The following is a 25,525-nucleotide window of genomic DNA, read 5'->3' as shown; positions in this document are numbered from 1 at the left end:
GTGGCTGGGTGGCCATCTTAGGTGCAGGGAAGTGGGCACGCAGGTCTTATGGTTCCGGGAAGATGGAGGGTACGGATGGGGAGGTCCGGGGTCGGGTGTGTTTCATGGAAGGAAGGGTTGGCTGGGCCGGGGTACCCCTGGGTTGGATGTGGTGCAAGGGTCAGGGTGTGTCGCTACGGGTCAGGGAGGACCATGCTGCGAGGCCGTGTCTAACAAGTTTGCTTAGTCAATCCGTCCTCTTTGTCCCCGCTTTTTCTATTCTGTTCCTCCCACTCAACGGGAACTAAGCACTGTCTCATTCCACTATGGTTCTTTATGTGTTCTTTGGAGTACTACTATTTTTTCTTGGTTTCCTGGTCTGTTACTGTTTTCCTGTAGTCAGCTTCGGCGCCATAGCTGCTTACATGTAAATATAGCATTCCTCCCTTTCCCACCTCCTCTTAATGCTACAGTTGTGTGAGTAGAGGCTCCCGCGCTGTGCCTCCACCTCTGTTGATTGTATTTATTTAGCGTATTTGCACATTTCATGTCCACCGTCAGTTGTGCTTTTTTTGGTAGGATATTTGTTAGACGGGGACCTGGAGGGTCGGCCGAGGAGAGGGGGAGAGGCCTCCGGTGAGGGCCGTCTCCAGCGATCGTACAGACAAGTAACTTCCCCACCACAGATGGACACCACACAAGGATAGGGTCAACACTCTTTATATACGATTCTTAAGGCAGAGGTATCAACGGTACAGTGAGGTCGGGACACGAGGGTCCTCTCAATTCTAGTCTCTGAGGGGGAAAGGGTAGCGGGACAGTCTTGGTACCGGTCTGGTACGGGGTGGCAAGATGGTTAGCTCACAATCCTCGAGCTCGGAGATCTGGAAGGTCGGGCCGCGGCAGCGCCAGCCGGCTAGGATGACAAGTCTCACTTGAGAAGGGCCGCGGCAGCGTCAGCAGGCAGGAGTGATGGTTCACAAGAATGGGCTGCGGCAGCGCCAGCAGGTCCCGACGATGGTTCACAAGGATGGGCTGTGGCAGCGCCAGCAGTCCGTCAAGGATGAGTTCTTCAAGGTATCTCTCGACTCCAGGATACAACTGCCTTCCTGCTCTGGAGCTGCCCCAGTTATAGGTCTGGCCTCCTTTGATGTCCGGACCCTCGCGCTTGGAGGTCGGGAGGTCCGGGATGAGGGAGTCCAGACACCCAGCAGGGGGGTGGAGCCAGCGCCCGGGGAGGCTGGGGGCGATCGGCACCTGGCGGGGGAGAGCCATCGATGCTCCTTCCTCCCATTGACCCGCCAAGTGGTCCCTTCACCTCCTGGGAGGATGGTGGTGCCGCGATGTCGGGGCCTGGCCAGGCCCTGGGTTGGGGTCGAGCTGAGGCCACGCGGCCTCGTGGTGCAGTGTCCAAGATGGCGTCGGAGCCGGGGCATTGCTGCTGAAGGTGGCCCGGGCCGGCCGATGTCGTGGTGTTCGGGAGCTGGTGTCCCGTTGGGGACGGGTTGCAGGTTGCTTCGGCGGGTTGTCGGGGTGGTTCTTCTGGTGACACTGGGAGAGCCGGTGTTCGGGTCTTCCTATGCGGGGAGGGAGCGGCCCGTGCACGAGGCCTGTCCAACATGCGTCCCCCCCAGCTGAAGGCAGGGAGAGTCACCCATCTTCTTGGGTACTCTCCTCGCCGAGGCGGAAAAAGCGTGACAGGCCGTCTGCGTTGGCGTGGTCTTGGCCAGGGCGATGCTCCACAGTGAAGTCCATCCCCTGCAGGGAGATGGACCATCGCAACAGTTTTGGATTCTCCCCCCGCATCTGCATTAGCCACTGCAGGGGTCTATGGTCTGTTTGTACCCGGAAATGGGTACCGAAGAGGTAGGGCCGGAGTTTCTTGAGGGCCCATACTACTGCGAAGGCCTCCCGCTCGATGGTGCTCCAGCGCTGCTCTCGGGCCAGCAGGCGTCGGCTGATGAAGGCCACTGGCTGGTCGACTCCCTCAGCGTTGAGTTGCGTGAGTACTGCCCCAACGCCATGATCGGAGGCGTCCGTCTGGACGATGAATTCCCGGCTGTAGTCGGGGGCCTGGAGCACGGGGCCGGTGGACATGGCGGCCTTCAACTTTTCGAAGGCCGCTTGACAGTCCGGAGTCCAGTTGACGGTTTTGGGGTTTTTCTTGGAGGTGAGTTCTGTGAGGGGCCCCACAACGCTGCCATAGTCCTTTACAAACCGCCGGTAGTATCCGGTGAGCCCTAGGAAGGCTCGGACCTCGGTTTGGGTGACAGGAGGTTGCCAGGACTGGATGGCAGCGATCTTGAGCTGAAGGGGGGCCACCAGACCGCTCCCCACTTGGTGTCCGAGATAGGTCACGGACCCCTGGCCGATCTGAAATTTGCTGGCTTTGATGGTGAGGCCGGCCCGCTGGAGGGCGTGCAGGACTTCTCTGAGGTGGTGAAGGTGGTCGGCCCAGTGACGACTGTACACAGCGATATCGTCCAGGTAGGCGGCGCTGAATTCTTCGAGGCCCGCCAATACCTTGTTCACGAGTCGTTGGAAAGTAGCTGGGGCATTTTTCATGCCGAATGGCATCACGTTGAAGTGGTAGTGGCCATCCGGGGTAGAGAAGGCGGATCGCTCTTGGGCTCTGGGGGTGAGGCCGATCTGCCAGTAGCCCGCTGTTAGGTCGAAGATGCTCAGGTAGCGGGCGGCCCCCATGCGGTCAATCAGCTCATCCGCCCGGGGGATGGGGTGAGCGTCAGTTCGGGTCACAGCGTTCAGGCCCCGATAGTCTACACAGAACCGGAGCTCGGGGGCGACGCCCGGGGCGGCAGCCTTGGGGACCAGTACGACTGGGCTGGCCCAGGGGCTGTCGGAGGGCTCGATCACTCCTAGCGCCAGCATTTTGGAGACTTCGTCCTGGATGCAGGTGCGCACCCTATCTGGCACTCGGTACGCCCTGTGTCGAATCGGCGGACTATCTCCGGTGTCCACGTCATGAAGGCACCAGGGGGTGACCCCTGGGGTGAGGGAGAACAGATCCGAAAATTGCAGCAGGAGAGCCCGGCAGTCTTGGTGTTGTTCCGGGGACAAGGCCTCGGAGAGTCTGACCCCATCCACGGAGCCATCTTTTTCATGGGTCCTCAGTAGGTCCGGGAGGGGCTTGGAGTCTTCTTCTGTCCCACTATCTGTTGCCATGAGTAGGCTGAGCTCCGAGCGTACGAAGTGGGGTTTGAGTCTGTTTGCATGGAGGACTCGGAGCGGGTTCCGGGGGGACTCCATGTCTATTAGGTAGGTGACAGGACCCTTGCGCTCTATCACTTTGAAGGGTCCTGTCCACTGGTCTTGCAGGGCAAAAGGTTCGACTGGAGACATCACCCATACTTGCTGGCCTGGTTCGAACTCGATGGAGGAGGCATGTTGATCGTACCATTTCTTCATGTCCTCCTGACTGGCCTCAAGGTTGGCTTTGGCGAGTTCCCTGAATCGCCGGGTCTGGTTGCGGAGGGTCAGGAGATACTTGTACACGTCCGGAGGGGTCTTCTGGGGGGCCATCTCCCATCCTTCCTTGACCAGGCTGAGGAGGCCCCGGACGGGGTGTCAGTACAGGAGCTCGAATGGGCTCAAGCCGAGGGATTTCTGGGGAACTTCTCGATAGGCGAAGAGGAGGCACGGGAGCAGCTCGTCCCATTGGCGACGTAGGGGTTCTTCCAGGCCCATGATCATTCCCTTGAGGGTACGGTTAAACCGCTCGACCAGTCCGTTTCCTTGTGGGTGATAAGGCGTCGTGAAGCGGTAGGTGACCCCGCACTGTTGCCAGAGAGACCTCATGTATTTTGAGATAAAGTTTGTGCCCCTGTCGCTGACGACCTCCCGGGGGAAGCCCACTCGAGAGAAGATCCCCATCAGGGCTCGGCCTACCACAGGTGCTGTCACAGTTCGAAGAGGAATGGCCTCGGGGTACCAGGTGGCGTGGTCCACCAGGACTAGGATGAACCGGTGCCCCTGGGCCGTTCGGGGGTCTAGGGGCCCCACAATGTCTATTCCCACCCGTTCGAACGGGGTGGTGACGACGGGAAAGGGTTGCAAGGGTGCTTTAATCTTTCGGCCGCTCTTCCCGCTCGCCTGGCAGGTGGGGCAGGCCCGGCAGTGGTTGGAGACATCATTTTGCATTTTGGGCCAGTAAAAGTGTGTTACCAGGCGGTTGTAAGTTTTGTCTTGCCCCAAGTGTCCAGCAAGAGGGACATCTTGCGCTAAGTTCAAAAGGAAGTTTCGGAAGCGGAGGGGCACCACCAGCACCCGACTGGTCCCCAGCTCCGCAATTCTTTGCTCGCTGTAGAGCAGGTCATTGTCCCAATAAATCCAGTGTGCCCCCGTGGTGTATCCTGCGCTCTGGGCGAGGGCTTGCTGCCTGAGTCCCTCGAGGGACAGGTCTTCTGTTCTTGTCGGAATTGTTCTTGGGTGGGACCACCTTCCTGTCGCCACTGAGCCAGTTCTGGAAGGTCCTGGAGTTGCACGGGCTCTTCTCTGTTTTGTTCTGGGAGATTGGTACTTAGGGCGTCTCCCTCCGGGACGATCGGGGGAGGAGGCTCTGGCCATTCGGGTTCTTCGGGACTGGAGATGGCGTGGGCGGCCATCGACCGGGTCGTTATGCAGGCCCATTCAGGGAGGCCCAACATCCCCAGGTGCTCTCTTCTTTCGACGGCTGCCCAGGGGGAACTTTCAAGGTCGTTCCCCAGGAGGCAGTCCACTGGGACATCATCGCGGACAGTCACCTTCAGCATTCCGGACACTCCTCCCCACTCGAAGGGGACGCAGGCCATCCGACACAGGCTTTCTGAGTTGTCGGCTGATCGAACGGGGCAAAGGACGTTTGGCAGGATCTGCTCCGGGGTTACCAGGTGACAGCAGACCGCCGTCACACTGGCCCCGGTGTCGCGTAGGGCTTCGGCCTTGCGCCCATTTATATTTACCCACTGGCTGTATTTTCTCGTATTGGCGGGTAGGGGATCCCGCGGAATCATGTCTCTTTCCCCTAGGCAGACCAGGGACATGGCGGCTGGTTCCCACTCGGGCTGTTCCTGTTCGTATTCTTCATAATCCTCTGGGGCTTGCTCTTCTCCCAGGGCGGCGGCAGCGACCTGGCGAGGTATAGGATTTTGGTTCTTCGGGCAATTAGGGTCGTTGGCATAGTGGCAGGTCCGCTGGCACCGGTGGCAAGTAACGTTGGCTCGAAACCCCCCGGACGCATCGGGGGGTTTCCCCTGCCGGCCGGGGGTGGGGTGTTGCTGGCGGGGGCCGCCGGGGCGGCGTCTCGGCCCCGTCCCTGGCCTCCTCCTCCTCGGGGGCGATGGGGACCTTGGTTGGTTCGGTTTGGCTCGCTGGGCCCACTTCGGGTAACTCGAGTGCTCTCCCACCGGTCAGCTTCGGCGGCGAGCTGCCGAGGTTCAGTCAGTTTGCTGTCGAGGAGGTGCTGCCTGAGCTCGACGAAGCAATTGTTGGAGAGGTGCTCCCACACAATTAGGTTAAAGAGTTGCTCATAGGTGGTTACCTGGCTGCCCTTGATCCACCCCTCGAATGCTCTGCTGAAAAAGTTCATGTATTCTACCCAAGTTGTACCCGGGATCCGTTTGCAGTCGCGGAACCGCTGGCGGTACATCTCGGGCGTGAGTCCGTATCGAGTGAAGAGGGCGGCCTTCAGGTGGTCGTAGGACGTCATCTGATGGTCCGGCAGTTGCAGCAGGGCGTCGCGCCCTTCGTTGACGAACCTCCCCCATAACCCGGCTCCCCAGTCACTTCGAGAAATCCGGTGGGAGGTCATGGCTATTTCGTAGGCCGTGAACCACTGCTGGATATCGTCATTCTATAATATTCTCGGACGACATCCTTGGGGATGTGGACTTTAGGGTCTGCAGGGCCCGGAGTGTTCGGGCGCTCGGGCACCCCGAGGTCTTTATTTTGTTTCCGAAGCTCTATTTCGGCTAGGTTGCGCTCATGTTCGTAGGCCAGTTTTTTCTCTTTTAACTCTCTCTGTTTTTGCTTCTCTTCCCCCTCCTCTCGGAGCCGCAAGTGTTCCAATGTTATCTTCTGTTCGGCCAATTTCAGTTCTCCGTCCAACCGAAGTCGTGCCAACTCTAATTCATGGAGTCTGCTTTTCTCTCGTTCTCGGATCTCCTCCGGGGAGAGACCCGATCTCCTTCCTTCTACCGGAGTGGTGCTTGTTTCTGGTGTCTCGGTGTTCTGGTTTTGGGGTACGGTCGTACCTGTCTCCGCCCAAGATTCCAAGGCGTGTTTGAAGTCCTCTTTCGTGCTCAGCCCTGTGGTAGCAATGCCTAGTTCCATGCAAAATTGTTTCAGTTCTCTGTGGTTGTATTCTTCTAATTTCTCAATCTGGAATTTTCCTGTGGATCCGCTCTCTTTGGTTGTCATTGTGGTTGAGTCGTGGGGTGAGTTACTCTCTGTACAATTACGCGTTGGTTCGGAACGCGCCGCTGGCCACCAATGTTAGACGGGGACCTGGAGGGTCGGCCGAGGACAGGGGGAGAGGCCTCCGGTGAGGGCCGTCTCCAGCGATTGTACAGACAAGTAACTTCCCCCCCACAGATGGACACCACACAAGGATAGGGTCAACACTCTTTATATACGATTCTTAAGGCAGAGGTATCAACGGTACAGTGAGGTCGGGACACGAGGGTCCTCTCAATTCTAGTCTCTGAGGGGGAAAGGGTAGCGGGACAGTCTTGGTACCGGTCTGGTACGGGGTGGCAAGATGGTTAGCTCACAATCCTCGAGCTCGGAGATCTGGAAGGTCGGGCCGTGGCAGCGCCAGCCGGCTAGGATGACAAGTCTCACTTGAGAAGGGCCGCGGCAGCGCCAGCAGGCAGGAGTGATGGTTCACAAGGATGGGCCACGGCAGCGCCAGCAGGTCCCGACGATGGTTCACAAGGATGGGCTGCAGCAGCGCCAGCAGTCCGTCAAGGATGAGTTCTTCAAGGTGTCTCTCGACTCCAGGATACAACTGCCTTCCTGCTCTGGAGCTACCCCAGTTATAGGTCTGGCCTCCTTTGATGTCCGGACCCTCGCGCTTGGAGGTCGGGAGGTCTGGGATGAGGGAGTCCAGATACCCAGCAGGGGGGTGGAGCCAGCGCCCGGGGAGGCTGGGGGCGATCGGCACCTGGCGGGGGAGAGCCATGGACGCTCCTTCCTCCCATTGACTCGCCAAGTGGTCCCTTCACCTCCTGGGAGGATGGTGGTGCCGTGATGTCGGGGCCTGGCCAGGCCCTGGGTTGGGGTCGAGCTGAGGCCACGCGGCCTCGTGGTGCAGTGTCCAAGATGGCGGCGGAGCCGGGGCATTGCTGCTGAAGGTGGCCCGGGCCGGCCGATGTCGTGGTGTTTGGGAGCAGGAGTCCCGTTGGGGACGGGTTGCAGGTTGCTTCGGCAGGTTGTCGGGTGGTTCTTCTGGTGACACTGGGAGAGCCGGTGTTCGGGTCTTCCTATGCCGGGAGGGAGCGGCCCGTGCACGAGGCCTGTCCAACAATATTTGTTTTGTTTTGGGCATTCTTTTAAAGGGGATTGGGCCTGTTGTGGTCTGTGTGTGTTGTCATCTGAGTAGGCGGACATTTGCCTCTTGTCTGTACCTCTTTCGGCCCTCCTGCCCTGCCCCTATCAGGAGGCATTATTCATCAACACTTCCCCCTGGCAAGGCTTGCCGGCTTCTTTTACTTATCTATGAGCTTTTGCGTTATATACTTGGCACCGTTCAGGCCTGGCAGCACAGGAGCTCTATTCAGAGCACTTGGCAAAAGGAGCATCCCCTGACTGCGTGGGCCTGCCCACCGAGTTGTCTATCCTCATTCACAGCTCCTCTCTGCTCTCCGCTGTTAATCACACTGCAGCCCTTATAGGGAAGCCCGTACACCCCCTGTCCTAACTGCCTGGCGGCCGGAATCCCTGTGCGCACCACAGACCACCTCCCTGCCAGCCTCACAGCCACATCCACAAGCCCCCTCCACACCTCACACACTCCTTAGCTAACCTTGTTATTTCTCTGTGAAGCAAGCGACCACATTCTTTGTAAATCCTTCCCTGAACCAGCACTTTGTGTCTAAACACTCAACAAATCTTCCCTTGACCTTACTGTCCAACACCTTGGTGAGCCAAGCATGCACATTTACATGGCACTAACTCAAGGAGCTAGTGGTCAGACAATATCTGGAACATGATAGGATCCAAAAGGCAAAAGATTTGGCTTTGACTGGGGCTGTACGTGGATTGAGTTTCAATTTTGAAATGAGATGTTGTTGCTTTGATCTGATGTTAGCTGCCGCGTCTGAGTTTTCAAACCATAAGAGATTGCTTTAGGTATAACAATTCTTATCTCTGGAGCTGCAGAAACTATGCTTCCCAGAGACAGCAAGGGTTTAGTAGCAAACAGCACGAAGTAAAGCTTTCCACCAAATACAGGTATCTCTTGCACCAGAGCAAAATTATTTTGCAGCATTAGCAATTATTGACGTGCTACCATAGAAGGTGGCCTACAAAATCAATCAGAGTGATTAATCTGCAATCCTTGGATAATTGGAGTTCAGAACAGTGGTAGATTTATGTCACCTTGAATAAATGCTATAAAAGAGAGTCCTCTTGGAGCAATGTGCAGGTAGCCCAGAGAAGTATGATAAATGCCAGTCATACTGCAATACCATTCGGCTGAGGTCTATCGTTCTGGATTTTGGTGATTTTGCTTGTGAATCTCTGCAGGCACTAGCCTTTCTGTGGCAGCCTTCTTGCAATAAACTTTTCTCTTCTGGTAGGTGGGGCCATCTGCCTCTCTCTTTCTGTAGTAACTCTTTCAACTCTTTCAATACCTTATGTACTCAAATAGGTGGCATGTTTTGCCTCTGTCGATACTCTGTCCTCCCCATAAACATGATAACAAGGAGCCCCATAAAGGATACAGTATTATGTCCTGTAATAATTTCTTCTTTTTTTCAACATCCAAAGACACAGATCTGGAGCTTAGCTCCTACCTATGTTATTCATCACCAAAGAGGCAAAGCTATCCACACGTTTCCATGCCACACAATTCAACTCCACACATTTCCAATCCATACCACATAATTCAACACCAAATCACATTATTCAACTCAACAACAATATTGCACATCACACCACATACATCAAATTCATATCACAGAATTCCATGTCATGCCACAAAATTCAACAGCACACCACATAATATAACTCCACGACATACCACTCCAGAACACAAAATACCATTACACATAATTACACTCCATAACACACAATCCCACTCAACATAATTTCAGTACACTCAATACCACAAAATTACTATATACATAATCACACTGCACACCATGCCACCTAATTCCACTACATAAATCCCCTCCAGGTCACACAATTCCACAACTACCAATTACAATCCAAACTACATGATTCCACTACACATCTCAAAAATACACTGCATAGCACATAGGTAAAAACATTGTCATTTACAACATCAATAGCTCTAACTCAAGCAAATGCGAGACCTACTGCATTTACAGTTCTTGTTTCATTATGATAAAAGTGAATAATATTACATTACTCACTATTAGTTTCATAAGAAATGGGATACTAATAGCTGGAATATGACTTTCCCTAACAGCAGAGATAAGTTTTAAAAACTTGCTTTTAAATGGATGTATGTTGTGTGCATGCTTGCAGTTTTGAGTATGTATATGTAAGAGAGAGTGTCTTTATGTGTAAATGAGTGTGTAGGAGGAAAAATCTATCTGGTCTACGTAGACCTGAGCGCGGCTTTCGACTGCGTTCAGCATGCCAAGTTGTGGGAGATTATGACAAACCTTGGAGTGGATCCATCTATATTAGCTTTCCTTAGGGAACTCTACACCAATGCGGAAGGCCGAGTTCGTTACGGTATTGCAGGCGAACTATCACGCCCCTTTAAAATAACACGAGGAGTAAGACAAGGGTGCGTACTGGCTCCCTTCCTGTTCAACTTATACACTAATGGAATTGAACAAGCAATGCTGGAAGGGAGCCAGGACCTTCCGCAGATAGCACGCCGCCCAATACCCATCCTCCTGTATGCCGACGACTCGGTCATCCTGGCCCGGACAGCTAATCAACTCCAGCGGCAGCTGAACAAATACGTGGCATTTATGGATTCCCTAGGACTAAAAGTAAATATTAAAAAGACATTTACAATGACCATCGGACCAAAACATGGATCCTCCAAATCCATGTATATCAACAAAAACAGGCTGGAAAAAACAACGGTATACCCCTACTTGGGTATACTTGTGGATGATACAATGACTTGGCGTAAGGCAATCGAAACCAGAAATCTCAATTTCCGCCGAGCAGTGTCGGCATTAAGTGCCTTCTCCAGAAAACTTGGCAAACCAGCTCCATCGGAATTGCTAACAATATACTACGCAAAATGCCACAGCGTGGCCACCTACGGAGCAGGCATTTGGGGCTACGGAAATATAGACCAACTCCAGGTAACGGAGAACGCTTTTATTAAATATGTTCTAGCCCTTCCCCAAAGCTCCCTGATCTTTGCAGCACATCGGGAGCTAGGGATGGAATATGTGACAGACACCATACGATGCCAGCCTCTTATGCTCTGGCACCGTATATGGTGCAATCCTGAAAGTCACATAACGCGTTCCCTCATCACAGAATGCCTTGGCCTAGCCCACTGGAGGAAAATACCCTGGCTTAATTACATCCACAAATTTCTCCAAGACCTTGATCGGGAGCAATACTTTTCTGATCCACCATCAATAGAGGACATCTCAAAGAAAAAGCTGAAAGAACTTTGCATGGGCCACCTAAGAGAACTTCGCCTCCAGGCCGAGATAGTCAAAATACAAAATGAAAAAATTTGCTCACTACAGTCAGAGAAGTTATTGCAGCCCTATTTGTTGTTCTTTCTCTCGAACTATGAAAAGTTTCTACTAACAAGGTTACGGTTCGACCTTTTTTTCCGAATGGTCTCATTTCCAGAACCGAATAACTGGTCCCGGAACCTGATTTGTTGTCCTTGTGATGGGGCTTCCAATCAATCAACTGTCCATGTTGTACTGTTCTGCAAGTACTATAGAGCAGCTAGGAAAAAGTGGATCCTTCCCCCTCTTCGTCTAAGTGGACTCAGATGTACATATCCCGCTCTCGCTTACCTTCAGTCACCGAAAAATCCGCATGAAGCTAAAATGATAGTGACTTTCTTAAAACTAGTAATAAAAACTCGTCGTGAAACTGTTTTTTAACCTATAAACATGTATTTTAACGCATTAACTCTTGAATTTTTATAAAACTGTACTTTTTGTGATTATGCAATTTTATAATCGAATAAAAGTTTATGAAACTGAAACTGAAACTGAGTGTGTATGTGTAGGCAGACTGTGTGTGAGCATGTGTGTAAGTGTGAATATGTGTGTATGTGTAAGCGTGTGTAGGTGTGAATGAAAGTGAAGGCCAAAGGGCATGTGAAGTCACTTCTGCTACCCCTGGCATCGTGGTGAACTGTCTTCCATGAAATAGAGTAATATAAAAAGAACAGATCAAGTATTGAAAGTCGAGGCCCACTTGATTTGTTTACTCCTGCAGCACATCTAAGGCTCTCCACACTCTCTTGTTTCACGTATTGTTGGGGCCAACAGAATGCTTCTAAAAAGAAGCTAGCAGTTCCCTTTGATGGTGAACAGCTATCATTATTAAACCTAATATCACAATTATTATGTACATGCACACATCTGCTGTCTGTACTGAGTCTGTCTGAAAGTGGGCATCACCACCTTTGGCCTTCATCTTCTTACAGTGTTCCATGTATGATTTGTTTCATAGGGGCATATTTACGAAGACATTATGCAAGCTAATTGCAAGCAATTTAGCAGCAACGCTCTGCATCATTTAAAAAATGCAGGGATGTGCCGTATTCACAAGAATACAGCGCACCCCTGTGTTTTCACTTGTGCCGGTGCTAAAAAAACTCTGCCTAGTGCCAACGCAGACACACTTGCCCCATGGTGCAAGGGTGGTTGCGTTTCTGGGATGATTGTTTATGTGCAGCAAGGGACCCTTTCCTGCACATAAACTATCTGCGCAAAATCTATCTTTAAAGACGATTTGCTCCTTCTATGTGTGCTTCAGAATGCAGCACACATCGAAAGAGCCAAAAACAAGGAGAAATAAAGGGGCCTATTTACAAGGAAATGGCGGAGCGCAGAGCAATGCCAAATTTGGCAGCGCCACTGTCTGCCATTACCAAAACGCAGGGATGCGCCTTATTTATATCAATACGGCGCGCGCACCTTTGTGTTTTTACTAGGGCTGGCACTAAAAAATAGCTTCCTAGCACCAACACAGGTTCCCTTGCACCAGAGTGCAAGGATGCCGCGTTGCAGGGAATGCAGTACGCATTGAAAAAGCAAAAACGAGGAGAAATATAACTATTTCTTCTCGTTGCATCTTTCTAACACCTGCTATTTCTATTGCATGGCACAGCCTCAGATTTACAGATCTTTGTAAATCTGGGGCAGTGTCAAAAAGCAATTGGTGTTGTACTGGAACGCCAACAGCAATACCTATTGCACACCCCTTTCACGCACAGTGATGTGTGAAAAGTGGCCGTATTTACAAGGCCATGAAAAGGCACGCAGGGTGGTTTTGCATGGCCTTGTAAATATGGGCCAGCACATAGCGCCACAGGAGGGTCGGAACAGTGACACTAGGGGCTGGTAAATGCAGAGACGATTCAAGGCATGGAAAAAGTGAGCTCTAGCCCAGGACCCAAGCCTTTCAGGGGGGCTCTGATAGACCCAGCTCTGTTCTGCAGAGAATCTTGCCCTAATGAACTGGAATAATCCTTAATCAGATTATGTTTATGTTTCATGCAACATCCATAAAAATGTTTCTTTTAGATCAGACAGGTCATCACATATGAGAAATCGAAGGGTGTCACAGAGATTATTTGCAGTAATACTAGTGAGCTGTTGCTGTGCTAAAATTGAAAACATACGTCATTGTCCTTGAATAGTAGATGTAAACACATTAAGAATTGGATAATAATACCAGTGCACTGTCAGGGACCAAGCCAAAGAGAGCGCGATAGAGCTGACATTAAATCATAAACTCAGATCTGTTTGAACAGGGGCCACTAAAATACGATTGGCCCAGGTCCCCCAAAAATCCTTAAGATGTCCTTGTGTTAATGTGCCCCATAGTGATCATTTTCATTCCAGAATCTATTGCGCAGACTATTTTTGAACACATAAGCATCGAAGAAATATGCTGCTCGTGAATCAGAGATGTTTTTTGAACCCTCATTCTTAATGTGTGATTTATTCATATTTTAGATGGGATTTTTTTGGGACGGTTTTCAGGATAAAGCACTATTGCTTTGTGTAGCACAATTTTTTTTTAAAGGCTGGGGTAAATGCACTCTTCAGGGTTTTCACATTTAAAAAAATGTGCTTTGTGCATTATACATACTTAAGCTTTCAAGAAAAAGGCTAGTTCATCCAAGCATGCAGAGCTTGACCACAGCCAAGTAGGTGCTGATGACGCATTACATGAAGAGTTTTTCTGATGGGTTGCATGTTCCAGTTCAACAAAAAAGAGAACTGCTCAGTGTAGCATAAGAACAACCAGACACTATTGAATTACTTTAGTTTGGAAAATGACAGGTAGAATTTGAAATTGTGTTTCCTTTATCCAATAAAAATACAATAGCAGAAAGCAAATGTCTCAGAATTTTTCCAGTGAGTAACATGATTTATCATACGAAAACAAAACTAAAATCGTTTAAGGAGAATTTTCCAAAATTACTATAAATCAGTTTCCAGAATCGATCAATCAACTCATTTAAGAACTGAGATCTAAATATCCTTAAATAAGGAGTTATTATTATTAGCATTGTGGATATTAATATTATTATGTTATAATTAGTAGTGCTATTAGAAGAATGACAATAATAACAATAAATGTAATGACTAAATATCTATGGTAGTAAAAAATATTTTAATACAACGCTGCATATAGAAGTCCGATAATATTTTCCCCTAACATAGAGGTACTAATAATATTCACCACAAATTTTATGAGTATTATAAAAAATAAAAAAAACACTTACCTTGGGCTCCTCCATTTTCCCTGCTTTGGTGGCGAGATGTGTGGGCAATTCACTGGCTGCACATCACTGCCCGCCCCTCTTAGGGGGCGGAGGGGAGCTGATGTTCCGGATGTGTGATATGTTAATATTGCCTGTGCCCAACTAAGAATGATAAGATATACCCAGGAAGGGTACAACAAAGTGACAGAAAGTCTGATGAAATGATCACCCTCCGGTGGGATTAAGGGGAGATACTTTCTGTCCTATATGGAAAAAAAGGAACAAGTCTGATAAAAAGATCACCCTCTGGTGGAATTAAGGGGAAATACTTTCTGTCCTCTATAAAAAAAGGTACAAAAGTTTGGTTGTTGTAAAGTGACAGAAAGCCTGATGAAATGATCACCCTCCCGTGCAATTAAGGGGAAATGCTTTCTGTCCTCTATAAAAAAAGGGTACACGTCTGATGAAATGATCACCCTCCGGTGGGATTAAGGGGAGATACTTTCTGTCCTCTATGGAAAAAAGGTACAAGTCTGATGAAATGATCACCCTCTGGTGGAATTAGGGGAAATACTTTCTGCCCTCTATAAAAAAAAAGGTACAAATCTGATGAAATGATCACCCTCTGGTGGAATTAAGGGGAAATACTTTCTGCCCTCTATAAAAAAAGGTACAAAAGTTCGGTTGTTGTAAAGTGACAGAAAGTCGGATGAAATGATTACCCTCCGGTGGGATTAAGGGGAAATACTTTCTGTCCTCTATAAAAAAAAAAAAGGTACAAGTCTGATGAAATGATCACCCTCTGGTGGAATTAAGGGGAAATACTTTCTGTCCTCTATAAAAAAGGTACAAAAGTTCGGTTGTTGTAAAGTGACAGAAAGTGGGATGAAATGATTACCCTCCGGTGGGATTAAGGGGAAATACTTTCTGTCCTCTATAAAAAAAAAGTACAAGTTTGATGAAATGATCACCCTCTGGTGGAATTAAGGGGAAATACTTTCTGTCCTCTATAAAAGAAGGTACAAAAGATCAGTTGTAAAGTGACAGAAAGTCTGATGAAATGATCACCCTCCGGTGGAATTAAGGGGAAATACTTTCTGTCCTCTGTAAAAAAAAGGTACAAAAGTTCGGCTGTTGTAAAGTAACACGAAGTCTGATGAAATGATCACCCTCCGGTGGAATTAAGGGGAAATTCTTTCTGTCCTCTATGAAAAAGGTACAAAAGTTCGGTTGTTGTAAAGTGACAGAAAGTCTGATGAAATGATCACCCTCTGGTGGAATTAAGGGGAAATACTTTCTGTCCTCTATCAAAAAAAAGGTACAAAAGTACAGTTGTAAAGTGACAGAAAGTCTGATGAAATTATCACCCTCCGGTGGAATTAAGGGGAAATACTTTCTGTCCTCTATGAAAAAGGTACAAAAGTACGGTTGTTGTAAAGTGACAGAAAGTCTGATGAAATTATCACCCTCGGGTGGAATTAAGGGGAAATACTTTCTGTCGTCTATAAAAAAAAGGTACAAAAACACAGTTTTTGTAAACAAAAACAACTTGAAAATCGCCGGACGCCACAAACACCACCTACTCCTCCAACACTACCATCCAGTAAAGACATTAGGAGAAATCTTTTTCAAAGTCCCTTTATGACATCACTCTGACATCACTCTGACAATGCCCTTCAGTGCCTAGCAACCAGTGCCACAACGAAGAAGCCAAGAGCTTCATGACCTGGGGCTGCATTGTGCCGTCAGCACCTGGGCCTAGGGATAGTTGGACTTAGGTGAATGGCCATTGAATGTCGCGGGTGCTGGGAATTCCGAAATTCAGACATGCTAAAATGCACCTCAATGTCGTGCCTAGAATCCGATGAGTATGACATGTTAAACCCTAATTTGATGAATCATTTTGGGCCCAGGTCAAGACCCCTCCTAACGAATCAAAATAGAATTACAGTCAAATACGTAAAGGGCCCATTCAATAACTGAGTTCTACATCAGTGGAATAATTAAAGAGTTTTATTACACAAAGTTGAACGTAAGACAATACAGAGTCAACGCCATAAAGACTCTCAGTAAATAAGGCATTACGGTTGAATGCAAAATCGAAGTCCCAAGAGAGCAGCAAAATAGGAGTAAAACGGACAGCATCCCCAGTAGAACGAGAAAGTCTCTGGCATACAACCAAAATCAAGAGATTGTATATTATATCTTTGCCTATGCAATTAACAGAACTGCAGAATCACTGTGCTGTGATAAAAGGTATCATTTCATTATCAAATCAGAGCAGAGTCTAAATAAACGTAATATATTGCCTAAGCACCTAAACTGCATGAGTAATTATTCTGCTCCCTCTATGCTAGCGTCATCCTCAGATGCTAAAATGAACTACAGCGTGGTATAGGGATGAATAGAGCACAATGCTCTGAAACTGTTGCAGTTTGTGACAGAGCTGGGAAAGGTTCATCAAAGACAGCATGAAGAATGACCTTGGAAATGAACAAGTAATACTCTACCTGACTACAAGCTGCAGAAACAAGGGGCCTCATTTATGAAGCCGTGCGTCACTTTTACGCCGCCGGTGCGTCCCTTTTTGTGACGCATCGGCGGCGTAAAACATGCCTCCTGTTGCGCACTATTTACAAAGTGACGCATCTAAGCAGATGCGTCACTTTGTAAACCCCTGCGCTACATTATACCCGCGTCAGGTATAATGTATGCAGAGGGGGCGTTCCCCCGCAAAAAACCTCGTAATAGTGACGCAGTGAAATCTATGAGATTTCACTGCGTCACTTTTAGGACGCTGTTGCGTCAAAATCTTGCGCCTGCCTCACAGCAGGCGTAAGACTGACACAAGCCCTTTCACATGGGGCTTTCCCCATGTGAAATGACGCATTGCTGGAGTTGCGTCACTTTTGTGACACACTCCAGCAATGCGTCACTTTTGCGCTTACAGATACGTCAGAAATATTGACGTATCTGTAATTCCTTGCGCAATGATGCGTCATATTGTAAATATGACGCATCATTGGGGTCACAAAGAGGTCGCAATGAAAAGTGACGTATCGCTGTTTTCTCGCAGCGATGCGTCACTTTTCATAAATGAGGCCCCAGGAGTAGGGAAATATGCAGAGGGAAGACAAGAAGGGCGTCATTTTGAACATCACAGAGTCTTGGCCTAAATTGGGGCCTAGTTGGCAATAGTCAGGCAACTGCACTTCTACACATCATAAGAAATTTGTTTCAAAACCAACAGTACTGTATCGGTGTGTATATGTGTAATCAAGTGTGAAAATACACCCTGCACATTGCTAATGATGTGCAAAGATATGAATGCACAAAACAACCTTTAACAGTTTCAGGAGGAATTGTGTAAAACACTGTTACTACCTTTACTGAAAGTTATGAGGAGCATGAAATCCCATATGGTGTACCATCATCTATCTTGGGGAATTTTATTTCAGTAAAAGGTTCCGGTGGGACAAGGAAACCAATCCTTTAAAAAAAAATATCTAATTGCTTGTAAGACACATCAAAAAGAGTCTTGACCCTGCCACCTGAGACAATTGATGGAGTAGATTTCATCTGCAGTCAGGCATTGTTTTATTTTTTTGCTTCAGACAGACTGCATTTAAATTGCCACGCACATTTTGGTGCAAGTTAAAAATATGGCATATGAAAAATATGAAGGTGAGGCCTAAGTCAGTCTGAAATGTTTGTGCTGAATTAACATGTGTTTTTTGCAGTGTAGAGAAATGTGGCCTTTTTGGCTTTGAAGATTAATAGAATGTGTTTCTCTTTTCCCAGCTCATCCCTTGCAATCTAATTTTACTATTCCTGTCTTAAAAGACTTTGGCTTGTTGCATATTTAGATTAATATTGCAGTTAATAACACCTCTTTTTATAATGTGTGTGAATTAACAAATGCACCAAACACTACTCATGGGGCTAAATGCTTTTTGCATGAAAGCTATATAAAACACTAAAGCATGTTGCTGTGTGCGCTGTATTAACTGTGCGTGCTATATTAACTGTGTGTGCTGTAATAACTGTGTGCGCTTTTAAAATTTACATTAAAGCATAAAATTGCTACGTTGCACATTGCACATTTATTTTGCATGTTGTCCTAAATAATAGAAAAGCTGCTTTACACTAATAGCTTGGCTGGGTAAACATTTATAAGGGGCATTTGTATTGAGTTGGGAAACATAATGGGCTGATTTACATGAAATTAATACTCTCTTTGTATTTGTTTTGTTTTGTTTTTGGGCCTACAATTAAATGGCTGCCTGTGAATCCAGCAAGGGTATGACTTGCAATTTAACCCTTTTGCTGGAGGGGTTATTCCCCCGCTGTGCTGGGGGTCGAGGGAGGCACGCACAGCGCCCGCATGCTCATGACGAGCTGAGCTCGTCATGAGCTACAGTGCTCCTGTGCTCATGACGAGCTCAGCTCGTCAAAGGTGCATTGGCTCAGTGGAACGTTCAGCACAGCGGGGGAATTTTCTCCGCACCTGAGCATTCCACGGGCCATGACGAGCTGAGCTCGTCATGAGCACCGGAGCGCCGTGGCTCATGATGAGCTCAGCTCGTCATGAGCGTCGAAGAGGCTAGTGAGAAGAGAGCATGTGCAGACTGTGCCAGCTTTCCTAAAGGAGTCAAGGTCACTGTGAACTGGACATTCTTGTGATTGTGCCAATGTACCAGTTAGTGAAAGATATCCGTCCTACTGCGCTGTGACAGGAAGGAAGGAAGTGAATTAGAATGAAACATTTTTCCTAGCAAATGTTGCAAATATATATAAAATATATTTACTCATGTATGCTTCTTTTGTTAAAACTGGTATAGTCAGGATTTTAGAATGAGTCAGGATTCTGAGACCTTTTGCCATGATGGCTGACCAAGCACGTACAAGTTTTCCTGAAGATGCAACATTTTTGTGTAGTCTGCCAAGAATTAGAGTATAAATAATGACCTATCTGGAGGCATGGTTGGCTACTAGGCTCATTAGGCTTTAGGGGGGCGTGTGAGCTCTTGAGAGAAGGAACAGATTAGACCAGACATTCTATGCGTTAGGTACGAGATCGTCACAGGTGCAGCCTTGGGCGTCCGAGGAGAGCCAGGTGGGGGGTTCCCTGGTGATTGTTTTCCAATGTCCTGGCATGTCATATTTTGGCACTGCAGGCCACATTCCTTTGAGGTCATGTGAAGGGTGGGCTGTTTTGCTTTTTAGACACAGACTGGAGCAGAGAGTGCAGTGGATTAGGATAGAATTAGATGCTAAACTTTAAGTTTATGCTTTAACTAATTAATTAGGTCTGATAAGATTTATTTGTCTTATGCATTTATTTCTCTTTATGGGAGATTTTTGAAAACTATCTAATTATTGATTAGCTTTGCAAGACTATTTTTTTCTTAGAAACTTTTTAAGAGTTTTGAATGACATTTTGCGCCACATTTTCTTTCCTACATGTAATGCTTATATGCAGACTGTAATATGTTCTGTATTAATGCTATTTTACCTGTTTTCCAAATTCTGTAACATGATTGATATTTCAGTAATGAATAAAGGGTCAGAGAAAACTTAACTTTTGACTAGAAAATAAAACCCTTTAAAATACTCAACCACTCTCTTTATTGGCTTAAATAAGAATTGCATTTTTGATTGTTCAGGTTTATTTAAAGTCTCCTGAAGGTAATACATGGTGTGAAGGGCCCAACACCTTTTTCAGCGGTAAAATAGAGGTAGCATGAGGTTTTTGCATTGAGAAATTACCAGATGAAATTACCGTTCTATCACAAAAAAGAGCCCTAAAGTTAGGTCAACATGTTATATTATGCTAAAGTATCTGTAAAGCACGTAGCTTCCCCCAGCAGAATAAATTAGTTATGAAATAGGTGATAGTTGTGTATGAAATAACTGCCATCCAGACTTTTTCATAACTCAACACCTATGTGAACCCAAACATATAAGCACCATTTTACATTCTTTGTTGTTGCTTGATGCCCATATTGTTTTAATAGGTATTTCCATGAGCGAAAGCAGGCAAAAACATTCCAATTAACCACTTTAAAATCACACGCAATATTTCCATTATTAGGGAAGTAGGCAAGAGTACCATTTTGATAATGCAATTCTTTGTATACTTTCGAATAGTATTATAATCCTTCTGCTCAAACACTGGACTATGAATCGCGGCTCTGCTTCTGACTTAAGAACTGAGGAACTAAAGGTCAGGCCGAATAAAATGTGGTTTCCTTCTTCTTGATTTGTACCTAGCAGAAATGCTTTTGAAGACAATTGTAAATTAAGCTACATATGAATTGTGTGCTTAGAAAAAGTCTTTCAATGAAGAGCAATGTCAGGGCAGAACTTTATGTCAACTTTATCCTGACACTTGTGATTGAAAACATGGTAACTGACAATAAAATGCCTGAGTGTGAATATTCAACCCTGAATCTTCAGAACATCTTGTTCCTGACTCGACTTGCAATGGGGAATTTCCATACAGGTAGCAAATGGTGTGAGAATGGGAAGAGTCGTGGTACCTTTTATCTCTTTCAGCTTTCTTGAGATTGTCGGATCAGCCCCAGACTCAATTTATTATGTGATGCCAAAGGACACAACTTTGGCTTCTTCTATGTAGCGGTGTCACTGCAGACCATTGAGAGTGTTTGTGCTTCACACTTAGGGGCAAGCTTGGAAACCCTCAGTAAAATGAATGTGCTGAATCCTAAAGCTCTTAATGCTCATCCAGTTCAGCCATAGCCAGATGGTTAATGGCGAGATGCCCCGCCCCTCCTCATTCAGATATTAGCTTGAGACCTACAAGTAATGATTTTGCCTGACTTAATTATATTAAAAGAAAAATGAAAAAAATCACCTTGGAGAGTTAGGGATCCTTTGGAATCTACGTTTCACCCCACTAGGCTGTGTTAAAAGTTTGACATTTTCACGAATCTTTATTGCAAGTGAAATGCAAAGCAAAGTCTGATCTTTACACTTAATAAAGTATTGTGTTATGGTGTTTCTAATACCAAGGAACTGATAGATGTCAGCTCTCAACTATACCCATGATGATATCATAATTCAATGTTAAATTAAAACTCTGATGGAGTCTGTCCGTGGAATATGCCTTTAGCATGCATTTTCGGCATTGAACCTGTTTCACGTTCTCCCAAGATGGCAGAAAAGAAGACTTTTTCCCGCTAAAGCGACAATATTTTTATCGCCCTATTAGCAATCTGTCGCTAACAGCAGTTAGCGACAGCTTTTAGGCGATAGCTACAGGTTTGGGGGCCACTTTGCATGTCAGCGATATTTATCACTAATGACATGCAAAGTGGGCGTACCCAAACTGTTAGTGACTGCACACAGTCGCTAACACAGCTATTGCCTATTAGCAAGGCAGGCGAAGCGATAAAAAAAATTGTGCTAAGCACGATTATCACTATAATCTAACGCTTGCTAAAAAGTTGACTTACCTTTATAGAAAATGGGGGGTGGATTATCAGATTACGCCCCCATTGGCGTTAATGCGAGAATATCGCTGGATTTCTAGCGATATTCTCGCATTTCGACGCTATCGCTGGATATTTTAGCACAATGGAGAAAAACGTTGCTAATAGCATGTTTTCTCCGCTAAAATATCCAGCGATAGGCAGCGATAAAAAAAGTTGCTAAGCGCATTTAGCGATAAATATTGCTATTTCTTGCTAATATGCCCATAAATCCCCCTAAAATGCCACTTTGACTCCTCCGCCCCACTCCCCCAATAAACTACTTCTGTTGCATGGATGTCTGAGATTGCAAAGTTTCCTGCAAAGTGATAATGGGATTTGGGCCGCTGCGGGCAGGGTAAAAGGGGGAGACCGGGGAGCCCTCGGGTAACAGGATGGAATAAATGGAGGAGGCGGAGGAGTGATGAAGACAGTGACTGGGAGTAATCGGGGAGCAGACTCGAGGAAACACAGAATGGGAGTTGGTGGTTATGGATGGGCTGATGAGCCTTGTTGAGAAAAGGCGAATAAAGCAGTGTGAGACCGGGCAGGGTGGACCCGGAGACCAGCGAGAACCTCTGAGCAGGAAAGATTGAATGCACAACAATACCTACAGAGAGTAAAGGGAGATGCAGCGTGCACCTGTGTGTTAAACATGTTCGAGCAGAGAAAGAGGTGGATGTTGTCCAAGATCCCACCTCAAGCCTAAGAATGTGCCGAGGTTCCTGATGGTGGGCCAATTTATGGAGTGGTTCGCTTTTACGAGCTCAGATACGCCCTAGCTACCTTTTTGTTGTGTTCCAGCTTATTCACGCCGGTGGCGCAACAGGCGTGCAACGTAGCCCTCACGTGAGCTTCTGAATAAAAGGGGTCTCTGCACGTACGTACGCCCGTTGGCAACGACGTGCAGAGCCACCAACAGTACCTCAGTGTCCGCGTGCTTCTTTTATATATAAGGCCACGTGTCAGGCCCACACAGTCCCAGGTGCCCCATTGAGTGTAGACTGCCCGACACAGCAGCTGGTGACGAGGGTGGATACCCTCGCTGTGTGTGTTACATCTGCCCTTCCGGGGTGGCCGCGAGCTCTGCCATCGGCTCGCGGCGCTCATGCCCTGCAGACCCGCACGCGGTGCGGCTACGCGGCGTGGAACCGGATCGGGTACTCCGGTGGTAGCGGCAGCGTCAGGTGAGCTGCTGTGCCCCGCGTGTGCGCATACCCCTTCAGTGCCGCCTCCCGCATCACTGTGCCACCATTTGAGGCGGGCCCCCCCAGGAGCACAGACCTCCGGCGACATTACCGGCTGGGTTTTCGTGTCCCGACATCAGTGCCCCGGGCAGCACCGCATTCCGGCAGAAGGCCGATGCGCAAAGCGCGCTGCCGGACGAAGACACGTTGGAACATTGCGAGGCCCTGGCCACGCCCCTTTCAACGCCGTGCAAGCCACGCGGAGCGTCCCAAGCCCAGAGCTCCATCCACAGGCCCGCGAGACGGCAGTGGGAGCGCCGAGTGACTCGTAAGAGGGGGGAGAAGAGCCCCACGAGGTGGGTACTGACCCTGAACACGGGGGAAAGAGCCGAGTATACCAGAGCCCTGCACAGGGAGTGACTGGAAATTACAGGGGCAACATTCAAGAAATACAGCACTACCCTGCAGAGAAGGCTCACAGGGGCCCCCAATAAATCACGTCAAGAACAACAAGGCCGCCTCCACACGCAGAGCTTGTGTGTTCATCACTAGAGGGCCCAGCAGTCTGCAACTGGTAATAAGCACTGGTGCCCGCAAGGTTACCTGTGGTCAGGAACACCAGGGGACAACCACGAAGGTGCTGCATTCACCTACTGCACCGTGCACGTTCACCGCGGACATGGCCACAATACCCCCGATTGAGCCATTCCTGGTAGAGGGCTCGCCGTCCTCACTAGCCCCAAAATGGAAGGACTGGGTGGATCGATTGTTAATCTTCTTCAAAGCCACCAAGGTTCACAAGGACCACAAATGGGCCATGGTTCTCCACCTAGGGGGGAAGGATGTCCACAATATCGCCAAAACTCTAGTTGAAGTACCGCCAAAGAATCGCCACTCCCTCATAAACGCCTTGAATGCCTACTTCGAGCCCATGGCCAACCAGGACTATGAGAGGTTCATCTTAAGGCAAGCACGGAAGCTACTGGAAGAGTTGTTAGACACGTACCACGCACAGCTGAAAAGCCTGTCGTCAACCTGTGGGTTTGCGGACGCCACTGAGGAAATAAGGGGGCAGATCATTCAGGGATGCGCGTCAGCCAAACTCCGGGAACGCATCCTAGAAGAATCGGGGAAACCCCTGGCGGATACTCTAACCTTGGGTCGAACCAAAGAATTGTCGAAGGCCCGAGCAGCCCACATGGAAGCCGCCCTCCAAGCGCCGGTGAAGGCCGAACCGGTCAACAAGGTAACAGTAAAGTCACCAACAAAGTGGGCCAACTAGAACACCGGGCAACCGCGTGAACGACAGGGAAGACATGTGGATACTGCGGAGGAACACCCTATCCGGCAGCGGCGTGCCCAGCCAAGGGGAAGCGATGCTCAGGGTGTGGTCGGTTCAACCACTTTGAGAAGGTCTGCCGCTCAAAAAAATACTGCAAACCTCGGCAAGTGCTGAATGCGGTGCCCGAAGGAAACCCCAGTCAGAGCGACATGGACGATGACGAGGAAGAGGAGAGGGTCGTGCACAAGGTGCACATGATAGGCACTGCGACCCGCCAAGCCAGATGACTGCCACAGTGCAGCATCCGGGTGGGGGAACAAGAGCTCATGGCCGTGGTAGACACAAGCGCGACCATTAACCTCATGGCTGCCCCCCTCCATCAAACGCCGGACCCGCCACCAGTCCTGAGTCCATCGCCCATCATTGTATTTGCAGAACCAACCTCTCAGGATCCGAGGGAAATTCAAGACATCCATCTCGCATGGAGATCAATCGATCACCACCAACAACTTCATGTCAGAAGACGGGCAAGGCATGCTGCTTGGATGCCGGTCAGCGGAGGACCTGGGAGTAGTGAAGTTTGCGTTTGGAGTGCACCAGGAGTCGATTCAACAGCTCATATCAGACTTGTTCAAAGGCATTGGGAAATTCACGGGGAACAAGGTACACCTCCACATCGACCATACTGTGCAGCCGGTAGCACTGAGGCATCCCCGCATTGCCTTCCATCTCAGACCTCTCGTAGAAGAGGAACTCAAGAAGCTAGAGGCAGCAGGAATAATGGAAAAGGTGACAGGCCCCACTCCCTGGGTCTCACCCATAGTGGTCACGCGAAAACCAATGCAACCAGGAGCTGTCCGGATATGCGTGGACATGTGCCTCCCCAATGCAGCCATCAAGAGGGAGCTCCATATAACGCCCACAATTGATGACCTAAAAGGTGAAATGGCGGGAGCCAGCTGGTTCTCAAAGCTAGATCTGCGTTCCGGATATCACCAACTGGTGCTCGATGAAGAGTCACGCAACATCACGACCTTCTCGACCCATTTAGGATTCCGGAGATACACCCGCCTCAGTTTTGGTGTGTCCAGCGCGCCGAGGTATCCTAAAATGTCATACAAGAGCTAATTGCGGGCATACCAGGGGTGATCAATGTCAGTGACGACATCATGATACACGCCCACACCATACAAGAGCACAACAACCGGCTAGTGCAGGTGTTCAAGAAATCACCTTGCATCGGGAAAAGTGTGCATTTCTGAAACGAAAGCTGCAGTTTTTTGGATACACTTTTTCCGCGGAGGGGGACAACCCGGATCCGGACAAGTTAAAGGACATCAAGGAAGCAGCTCCCCCCACAGTCACTGAGGTCCGCAGCTTCTTGGGGATGGTGAATTACTGTGGGAGATTCTTCCGGGATCTCGCCAACCTCACACTCCCGCTGTGAGAACTTCCAAAA

The sequence above is a fragment of the Lissotriton vulgaris genome, chromosome 10 (assembly GCF_964263255.1).
Source record: "Lissotriton vulgaris chromosome 10, aLisVul1.2, whole genome shotgun sequence".
Taxonomy (NCBI): Eukaryota; Metazoa; Chordata; class Amphibia; order Caudata; family Salamandridae; genus Lissotriton; species Lissotriton vulgaris.
Note: the sequence above shows the minus strand (reverse complement) of the source record.